Source organism: Heliangelus exortis, chromosome 1 (genome assembly GCF_036169615.1).
Source record: "Heliangelus exortis chromosome 1, bHelExo1.hap1, whole genome shotgun sequence".
In the NCBI taxonomy this organism is placed as follows: domain Eukaryota; kingdom Metazoa; phylum Chordata; class Aves; order Apodiformes; family Trochilidae; genus Heliangelus; species Heliangelus exortis.
In genome coordinates, this window is record NC_092422.1 from 63,549,375 (window position 1) to 63,559,299 (window position 9,925).

Sequence of the window (9,925 nt, forward strand, 5' to 3'; positions counted from 1 at the left end):
CTTTAGAATGCCAAACAGCTAACAATGCAGAACAGATGGTAGAGAGAAATCTGCCTGCAGCTCCTGAAACAAGTAGAAGATGTTTCTGCTATCTGTGAGGGAAGTAGCCACAGACTACAGGTGCTAATCAGACTAAAACCATGCATCTTAATGTCCTTTAATTCATACTGAAAGGTGGCAGCTGAGAGGTCACCTCTGAGCTTTGGGAGTATCAGCTGACAGCAGACCATGCTGGTGCCCTCAGTTAAGGCACTGTAAGAATACTTGACTGTCACCACATTTTTGAGACAGTCAGAGATGCTCCCAGGTCTTGTTCTGTGCAGCCCAGCTTTGTTCTGGCCCAGATTTTTGGCCCAGAGCTGGGTCCATCTTGCCTGCCGGGTGCCTCTTCTCCCCTTCCTCCGTGTTTCTGTTACCAGTTGCAAGCTGACGCCTTTCTCCCCATCTCTTCCAGCCTACTTGACTCATGCCAGTGAGAGCAAGCTATTCAGGAGACAAGGAGAAGAAAATTAATGCTGGAGGCTTCCTGCTGAGGTTTGATTCCTGGAAGTAGTGCTGATTCTGTTGCAGGCTGGCTGCAGTCCCAGCTGGGTGGGAGGGCTGGCAAGAGAGACCTGGGTGACCGCAACCATGCCAGGAGGAACATGCGTCACGGGTGGTTGTGGATGTTATTTACCTGGACTTCAGTGGAGCCTTTTGACACCATTTCCCACAGCATTTTCTCCGAGACACTGGCTGCTCTTGTCTTAGACCAGTGTACTCTTGTTTGGGTGAAAAACTGGCTGGATGGCTGGGCCCAAAGAGTTATGGTGAATGGAGTTCAATACAGCTGGTGGCCAGTGAGTAGTGATGTTCCCTAGGGCCCAGTGTTAGGGACAGTTCTGTTTAATACTTTTATCAATGGTCTGGACGAGAGGATCAAATACACCCTCAGTAAGTTTCCAGATGACACCAAGTTGCGCTGGAGTGTTGATCTGCTTTAGGGTAGGAAGGCTCTGCAGAGGGATCTGGGCAGGCTGGATTGATGGGCTGAAGCCAGTAGTATGAGATTCAACAAGGCCAAGTGCCAGGTCCTACACTCAGGTCACAACCACCCCAGGCAATGCTACAGGCCTGGGAAAGAGTGTCTGGAAAGCTGCCCAGAGGAAAAGGAACGGGGCTTGCTGGTTGACACCCAGCTGAATATGAACCAGCAGCATGCCCAGGTGGCCAAGAAGGCCAATGGCATCCTGGCCTGCATCAGCAATAGTGTGGCCAGCAGGCCTAAGGAGGTGATCGTGCCCCTGTACTCATCTTTGGTGAGGCCACACCTTGAGTATTGTGTTCAGTTCTGGGCCCCTTGCAACAAGAAAGACATCTAAGTACTGGAGCAAGTCTAGAGAAGGACAATGAAGCTGGTGAAAGGTCTGGAGCAAAAGTTTTATAAGGAGTGGCTGAGGGAACTGGGGTTAAGTGTGGAGAAAAGGAGCCCAAGAAGAGACCTTATCACTCTCTACAACTACCTGAAAGATGTAGCAAAGTGGAGGTTGATCTCTTCTGCCTAGTTGCAAGAAATAGGGCAAGAGTAAATGGCCACAAGTTGTGTCAAGGGAGGTCTACATTGGTTATTAGGAAGCAACTCTGCAGGGGCTGTCAGGCAGTGGAACAAGCTACCCAGGGATGTGGTGGAGTCACCATCCCTGGAGGTATTTAAAAGATGTGTAGACATGGTGTGTAGAGACATAGTTTAGTGGTGGTCTTGGCAGCATGCTAGGTTAGCAGCTTGTCTGCTCTTTTCCCACCTAAATGATTCTGTGATTCTGTAATTCATCAAAGTGCTTTCCTTCTGAAATCTTCTAAATCTAGCAGTGTTTCTCTGCTTTTCTTTCCCTACACCTTTTCTGTCTCTCTTTCTTTTATTGGCAGGCAAAGGAGTTGGAGGAACACCAACTCTGTTCTTGACAGTAACTTTATGCCTTTGAGAGGTGTACAGATGCAAGCTTTTTTCTAGGCACACTTGTGCAGACAGTTATTGCCTGTATGCTTTTTGTCCCTCTGGCAGTTTTGGTATAATGTTTGCACTTTGGGAAAATTTGGATCTTTTCTCCTCAGAGCTGGGAGTCCTCCACAAGTTCCCAGAAGCATCCTGGGAGCAGCCCCGCAAACCTGGCTGCATCCACAGGCCCTGCTCAGCAGCCAAAGGAGAAACTTGGTCCCTGATTGCTTCTGTAAAGAGACATTCAGGCTCCTTTTAATCCTTCATTTCTTGTGTCATATTTTCCAGTAGGAAACCATGCCTGGGTGCAAGGCTCTGCCTCTTCTTTCGGCTGCCACCAGTAAGTCTCCAGTGCCGAATGACTGAAACCAGATTCTTCTCCTTACAGCTACTGGGAGGTAAATACATTGCTCTGCCCAGTGCTGCAGACTGTGGGGCTGAGCTGTGACCAGCTGCTGACAGAGGTTGTGTTATATCGCAATTGCTACTTACTGTTGTGGTTAAAATATATCCAGAGCATGTAAAGCATGAAATAATCCCTCCCATCTTCCTAGAGGGCTCCAAGTGTTGCTGCCAGCAATGACAGAAACAGTGGGACTCCCTCAGGTCTTGTGGCTGGGGAAACAATCCTTCCCACCACAAATTTTCAAGCTCCTTGGTGATTTCAGCAAGATTTCCCAGGAACACTGAAGTCTTGGCTCCTGTAACTTTGATGAAAATTGGTGGCCAAGCAAAGGAGAGAGATGCCCTTAATTCCAGTTCCAGTTCTCTGGAACTGGAAAATCTGCTTTTTTAGATATATTTATTAAGCAGAAGAAAAAAACTCTTGAGAAAATCAGGCTGGGATGGTTTTGAGAGCCCTGGGAACTACTTGTTTTAGTAGTAAATCTGCCATGTCATCTCGTTCCCTCAGAGCATGACTAATCCCTACACAACACAGCAACGTCCTGGCTGTCTTCCCAACCAGTATTGATCATAGCAGCCCATCCAGCAGCGTGTCTGGGCTTCTGGCACTTTCATCTTGTGTTCAGGCCACTTGATGAGGTGCTCAGAGTTCCTCTCCAAGCCTGTGTCTCCTGTGCCTGTTCTTTCTTGTTAACAAAAACTGTACTGTAGTTTTAAAACATGAACCTTGTAACTGCTGGCAGCATCACTTTTTTTTTTTTTTTTTTTTTTTTTTTTTCCTCAGTATCTATAAACAAACCTTCCCTTCTTGTCTCCTACAATTGGACCGGTGTTTCTTGTCTTCTTCTGCCTTGATTCTGCTGCTTTTTCACCTTTTTTTTTTCCCATGGCAAGCCCCTCTAAACCTGGACTGACACCCTGAGCACCAGTGGGTGTTGCAGATATGAGAACAGCAATTACATGTTGTACTGCTCTTTTTTCCTTGCAAACTCGTTGTCTTTGGGGAAGGTGGAGTCACTATGACCAGAGCCTCTGGACTTGTGAGTGACCCAGCATTGCTTTTATCTTTGTAGGTTCCCAGGCTGGAAGCAATTTAACCTGGGCGATGCTACTTCTCAGCCTCTCTTCTCAAGGAGAATGTCATAGAAGCATAGAATGATAGAATGGTTTGGGTTGGAAGGGACCTTAAAGATCTTCTAGTTCCAGACCCTCTGCCATGGGCAGGGACACCTCCCACTAGATCAGGTTGCTCAATGCCTCTTCCAACCTGGCCTTGAACACTTCCAGGGAGGGGGCAGCCACAACTTCTCTGGGAAACCTGTTCTAGTGTCTCACCCTCCTCATGGTGAAGAATTTCTTCCTAGTATCTAATTTAAACTTCTTCCAGTTTAAAGCCATTACCCCTTGACCTACCAGTAGAAGCCCTTATAAAAAGTTCCTCCCTACCTTTGCTGTAGGCCCCTTCAACTACTGGAAGGCTGCTCTACGGTCTCCCTGGAGCCTTCTCCTCCAGATTAAGCAACCCTAACATTGTCAGCCTGTCCCCATAGGAGAGGTGCTCCAGCCCCCTGATCATCTTCATGGCCCTCCTCTGGACGCCAGCAGGTCTGTGTCTTTCTTATGTTGGGGACCCCAGAACTGGACACAGATGTGTCAGTGTCTTAGGCATTGCCCAGGAGGACAATTATATTGCTATAATGGCACTGACTGTGCATCACTTTAAAGAAAGGTGATCCAACATCTTCAAGGCCAGAGACCTGGCTTAGTTACAAGAGAGCCCAATCCACTGTGGGGGCAGTGACACTGCTGAGATGAAATGCTGATCCCTTTGCCTTGCTATTGCCATGCTGATGTTTCTGAAACTTGAGAGAGAGGTTTTTCTTGAACCTGTGGAAATTCTGACATTATATTAAGTGATCAGTGTTAAGAAGTAATTACAGAAAAAGTAAAACAAGCAACGTGACCAGTAGTTTTTCCTTTCCTCCCACATGTGAAATGGTAATGGAATATGGTCTCCTGGTGCAGTATAAAGCCTTAAGTACGGTGTGTCCCAGTTTCACAATGCTTAGTACAATGTGTACAAAACCAAATATGAGCGTGTTGGGGTTAGGCTGTTTATCAGCTGTCTGCTTTACTGAGCATATTTTTATATATGTGCTATTTTTCACTGTGAAGTAACTTTATAAGCAAAGGAAAGAAAAAGTCTATTACCAGTCAGTTAAATTTCACCGGGTCCTGAAAAAAAAGCTACAGAGGATGGTCAACATCAGGAAACTAAATTATTGCACTGTTTTTGTTTTCTGTGTCAAGGATGACATCATTCTGGGCTTGGTTTTGTTTGTTCATTTGTTCTTTTCATTATTATGTTATTCATGTTAATAAGTAGCCCCTGGATAAAGAAAGCAAATGCAGGATCATTTTGCAAAGTTTGCTATGTCTTCTGTTCTCTGCTGTAAGCCCTCCAATTATGGGATTTTTGTATGGCACTGGCATAATTCAGTCAGTGATAATAACTGAAATTGTTGGCATGTGCCAAAACTCCATTAGCAAACGCTGGTTCACATTTCAAATGACTGCTCATTTCAGCCAACTGTGAGCTCCTTTTTATTTGCTATTCATGAAACAGATTGCTTTTTTACAAAAATGTAAATTGTAGCTTATGCCTACCCCATGATCTGTGTGGAAAGGGTATTTATTCTTTCTTTCACTTCATGGCATTCTGTTTGTGGTCCCTTCAGGTTGCTTACTTCATGGTGGAGCTTTGATCCTTCACCTACTGCAGACGTGGACGGGTCAAAGCAAAGATCATGAAGAGCTTCTCAGCTCTGTGATCAGTGTGTGGTTTGCAGACTTTCTCTTCCGTATCCTCTAACCCAACTGGAGCTGTACAGAGTAAACATAACCTCCTTCAGCCCTCCTTTTGCTGGCAGAAGCAGGACGGAGTCCTCCTCTTCCCGGAAAGTTGAAGTAGCCCTTATCACAGAACCAGAGCATCACAGAATTGTTCTGGTTGGACAAGACCTTTAAGATCATTGAGCCCAAGCACAACCTAACTCTACCAGCCATTAACTTAATTCTATTGAGTCCAGTGCTTAAACCATATTCCTAAGAACCACATCTATACATCTTTTCAACACTTCCAGGGATGGTGATTCAACCATCCCCCTCCCTGGGCAGCCCATGTCAGTGTTTAATTACTCTTTCAGTGAAGAAGTTTCTTATAATATCTATTCTAAACCTCCCTTGGTGCAACCTGAGAATATTTCCTCTTGTCCTGAAATGCATCCCTGCATTTAATGCTCTTTTGGGTTCTTGTATCTTCAATATATGTACCTAGAAACGCACAGTGTACTATATTTCAGTATTTACCCCCCCAAAGGGGCCATAGCTCTTTCAAGACTGAGTCTTCCCCTTAGTGGATCCCAGTGCCATTGGCAGGTCATGGTAAGTTCACTCTCCTTTCACAACTGCCAGAGATCAGTTCCTATCTTCCAAATAACTTTAATTTTTCCAAAATAGATGTTACATGTTAGAGTTTAATTTCCATTCAGCTCAGTTCTGTGGGCTTTCAGGCACAATATCTTTGCCCTCCTCTGCATTGATGCCTTTCAGCTTTGTAAAACACTCCCATGCTCATGTAAACCTCAGCTATTATTGAACAGGAAGGGCTTTTCCCAAGGCTGATCCTTGAGAAAAAACACAAGATAATTTTTCCCATCTCTAGTTGCGTAATTCCTTTTCAGCTTGCCATTAGTCCATCCCCTAAGCCTTATGACTTGTCCATTCATCACCATCTCCTTGAGCTTTATTGCTAGGATCCCATGTTGAACTGAGTCAAAACCAAATGAGGCTAACTAATTTCTTAGACCAAGGAGATACATCAGACTGGTTAGTCTTCTGTACATTTATCTTTCTTTTATTTTTTTTTCTTTCTTTATTTGTCCTCTTCTTTCAGGACTGCTTTAAAGTCTTACACACTGTTAAGTTTAAGCTCAGCTTATAGGTAGGCTTATAGATACAGGCTTATAGGTACTTAAAAAGTTCTGGTACTTATAGGCATATAGTTATTTAAAGAGTTCTGTTGCTTCTTAAATCTTGCCATTACATTTCTCAGAAGGTAATACTCCTAACTAGATAGAAACATTAAAAAAGCCCACTATATCCACCATAAAAAACCTAAACCCTGTGTGTATTCACTCCTTCATGAATAAGGTAGTTTGATATCTCTGTAATTAAGTGGATGAAGATCCATGACCTTTTCTTCTGTGTTTTGAGTTTCCTGACCCCTGTCACATTAAGCCTCTGGTGAATATCAATGTTCTTATTGAAAATTACAACCTTACTTAAACTTCCTCTTCAAAATCCTTAGCTACTAGATCCTTTTTATTATATTAATTTTGCTTATGAGGTGAAAAAAATCTTTTCCTAGCTGTTGGCATAACTTTTGCAAGGTAAACATCTTTTTGACATCAGAAGCCTGGCAAATCTTCCAGTGACTATTAGATGTTTATTCCCTGTGTTTATCCACCCTGCCTTTCTGCAAAACCTACCAGCCCCATTAGCAGAGTGTAGATGAAATTCAGCTGCTCTGGTACAAACCTTGGGCTCATAGCTTAAAAAACTGATGAATGCTGACTGCAGACCAAATGTCTGTCAATGACTTTGAAAAGTCACTGCATGAGGGCTAACCCCAAGTCTAAAATGGCAAGGCATTCATCTGGAAACCAAAAAAGAAAGTTATGGTGCAAAGCATCCTGTGACCCTAGCCTGAAGATACCCTTTGTGTCTGAAATAGGGACTGGTCTGAAAAGGTTTCAAAGTCAAAAGACAAATTTGTTAGCTCAGGTGCTGGTATTACTGACTCATTAGAAGCCAGCTTCATGGTTAGTGGCAGTTTTAATTAAGGAAGCACAAACAAGCTGGTTTTGCTCCAGCAGATGTAACAGCTTTAATTGGAAAATTTTAACACCGAAACTTGTGTGTGACCTCTGGATATGGTAGGATGCTGAATTTGTAAACCTAAGTTCCATGCATTTTGTTTTTTAAAACAGCAACTCTCCTCTTCTAAAATAACAACATATATGGAGTATTTTCCTTTCTAACTTAAATATCTGAAATTAAGGGCCTAGTGGCAAATTCGACCAAGGGAGGAGGAGCTACCTTAAATTGTTTTGTTTTGTTTTTTTTTTTTTATGAATATCAACAGATACATTAGAAATAGCAAACTACAACCAGGTTAAAATAACTTGATTTTGAAAAGATTTCCGAAATTTCCACAAGAGGTCACTGTTATCATTATCAATAGATAAATACACCTCATTTCAGAACGAAAGAGCTGGGCATCATTTCTCTCAGAAAAAATCTAAGGTCATTGGGAATAAATAATCCTCACATAATGTCTCCTTTATCTGTATTACAAACTGAATCTAGTGAGATAACAATTTTTTCCTTCCTAAATTTTTCATAGGGATCCTAGAGAGTAAAAATGCTGAGGCTATCCTACATTTTCCTTGTCAAAGAATGACCTTTGCAAAACAAGACATTTTAATCAGAGGGGTTTACAAGGACCTGCTCACAGTTCTGCTCATGTTTTCTCAGGGTATCACAGAAAAAAAAAAAAAAAAAAAAGGGACAAGCATCAAAATTTTCCCTTTCTTGGTTTGACAGAGGATGGCAACCTCATGATGTTACAGGTTCCTAGCTCAAGCTGGGGCCTTTTCTTAGTTTAGGATATGTATGGACAAGGAAAGGAAAAATGTGTGAAATTGCTACTACAAGTATACATTAGAACAGCAGGTCCATGAATTCCCTTAGGGAGAGGTTATATGAATTACGAACTTGAAATCCTGACAGTAAAATTAGGTGGTAAAAAAGGGCCAGCTTTGAACTGGGACTTCAGCAATGTCAAATTTTCAATCACCCAGAAATATAGGGTCTGCCTGTAAATTCCACCATGCCAAACGCAAGGGGAGAGAGGGGCACCTGCGTTATTCGAGCATTCTCCACTTTCAGAAAAATTGCTTCCTTTTACCTTGAAATAATCACCCAAAAGCAGCATGGTAATCTGAATGATTACCGTGTGCACAAGGTGCCTTTCCTTTCTAGGTCCTCATTCGGAGTGGAAAGGAAAGGTAGGAAGGTCACCATAATGTGCTGTAATTCATAGCGGCGGCGCTGCCTGCTTAGTGCCATCGCTTCAAAGTGTTCTGCTCTCAAATGGAGGCAGTCATTCCTCACAAAAACAGCAGTTTGCCTCCTCAGAGGGAAACAGGATGGAAAGAGCAGAGGGATATTACTTTAGGACAGATGCAGATCAAATGAAGCAGTGCTTTGACTCGGGCTTTCTGCCCAAATGACAGTGTAACTGCTGTGTTAATGGAAACCCTGAAGGTGGAATGAATATGGGCCCTTCTCTGGGCAGGCAGTCGCTGGACCAGAGTAATTCTATACCGTGATTGAGGTGCAGATGACAAGAGACAAAAATAGACTCTTCTCTCTTTTTTTTTCTTCTTCTTTTTTTTCTTTTTTTTTTCCCTGACATCAATAGTATGCCTATGGAAAGTGCTTAGGTAAAATCCTCTACTCCATACCAAGGAAAATTGCTCCTTAACCTCCCGGTAAGTTAGTCCAAGAGCATTTCTAGTCAACACCTCTACTGACCTTCTGTACCTAAGCAAATTGGCTACAATAACTGCTGCAGAATACATCATCTCACAATAGCTGCTTGGGAGTAGTTCCCACTAGGGCATGTTATTTGAAGAAAAACCACTGTATTTCCAGAGGACCATGATTTTTCAGGAGAAATAATGTTTTTCAGGAAAGCAAAGCCACCTGGTGAGCTATTCCAGGGCAGCTATTGCAAAATGTTTGTTTGGAATAGTTATTCTGGTCTAGAAAGACCATTGGATTACCAGTTAACCTAACATTCACATCCCCTGCCTAGGCTGGCTGGGAGTGTGCAATTGTGCAGCCATTTATATGTGGAAAAATTATGCATTCAGGAACCGAAAATTTTTAGTGGTGCGTGACTCTTTTTGCTCACAGGGTAAAATTTTGGCCAAATTTTGTAGTTCTTATGATTTGGACCATCTCATGGCAAGAATTGGACTCTCACAACATTGAATACAACCCAGTCATGGAGGAGGGGAACAAGAGAATAGCTTGTTGACAAGTAGTGCATTAAGACCAAAATTTCTGTTAAACAAAACCTCTTCCATTTTACTGGCATGTCTCAACACATTATGATTTGTCCCTTGGCTATAAAATATAAGGCTGTTTTTTTTTTATCAAAGTGGTCAATTTCCATTTTTCCTCATGTATCTTAAAATCATTAAACCTCCTCCCTGGAAGTATTCAAAGACAGATTGGATGGCACACTGAGTAACCTAGTCTAGTGGGAGGTGTCTCTGCTCGTGCACAGGGTGTGGAACTAGATCATAGTTGAGGTCCCTTTCAACCTGGATCATTCTGTGATTCTGTGATTTTTGACAACTATTGTTGATATCTTTGACTTCTTCCTGTGGAAAAAATACATTATTACAAACT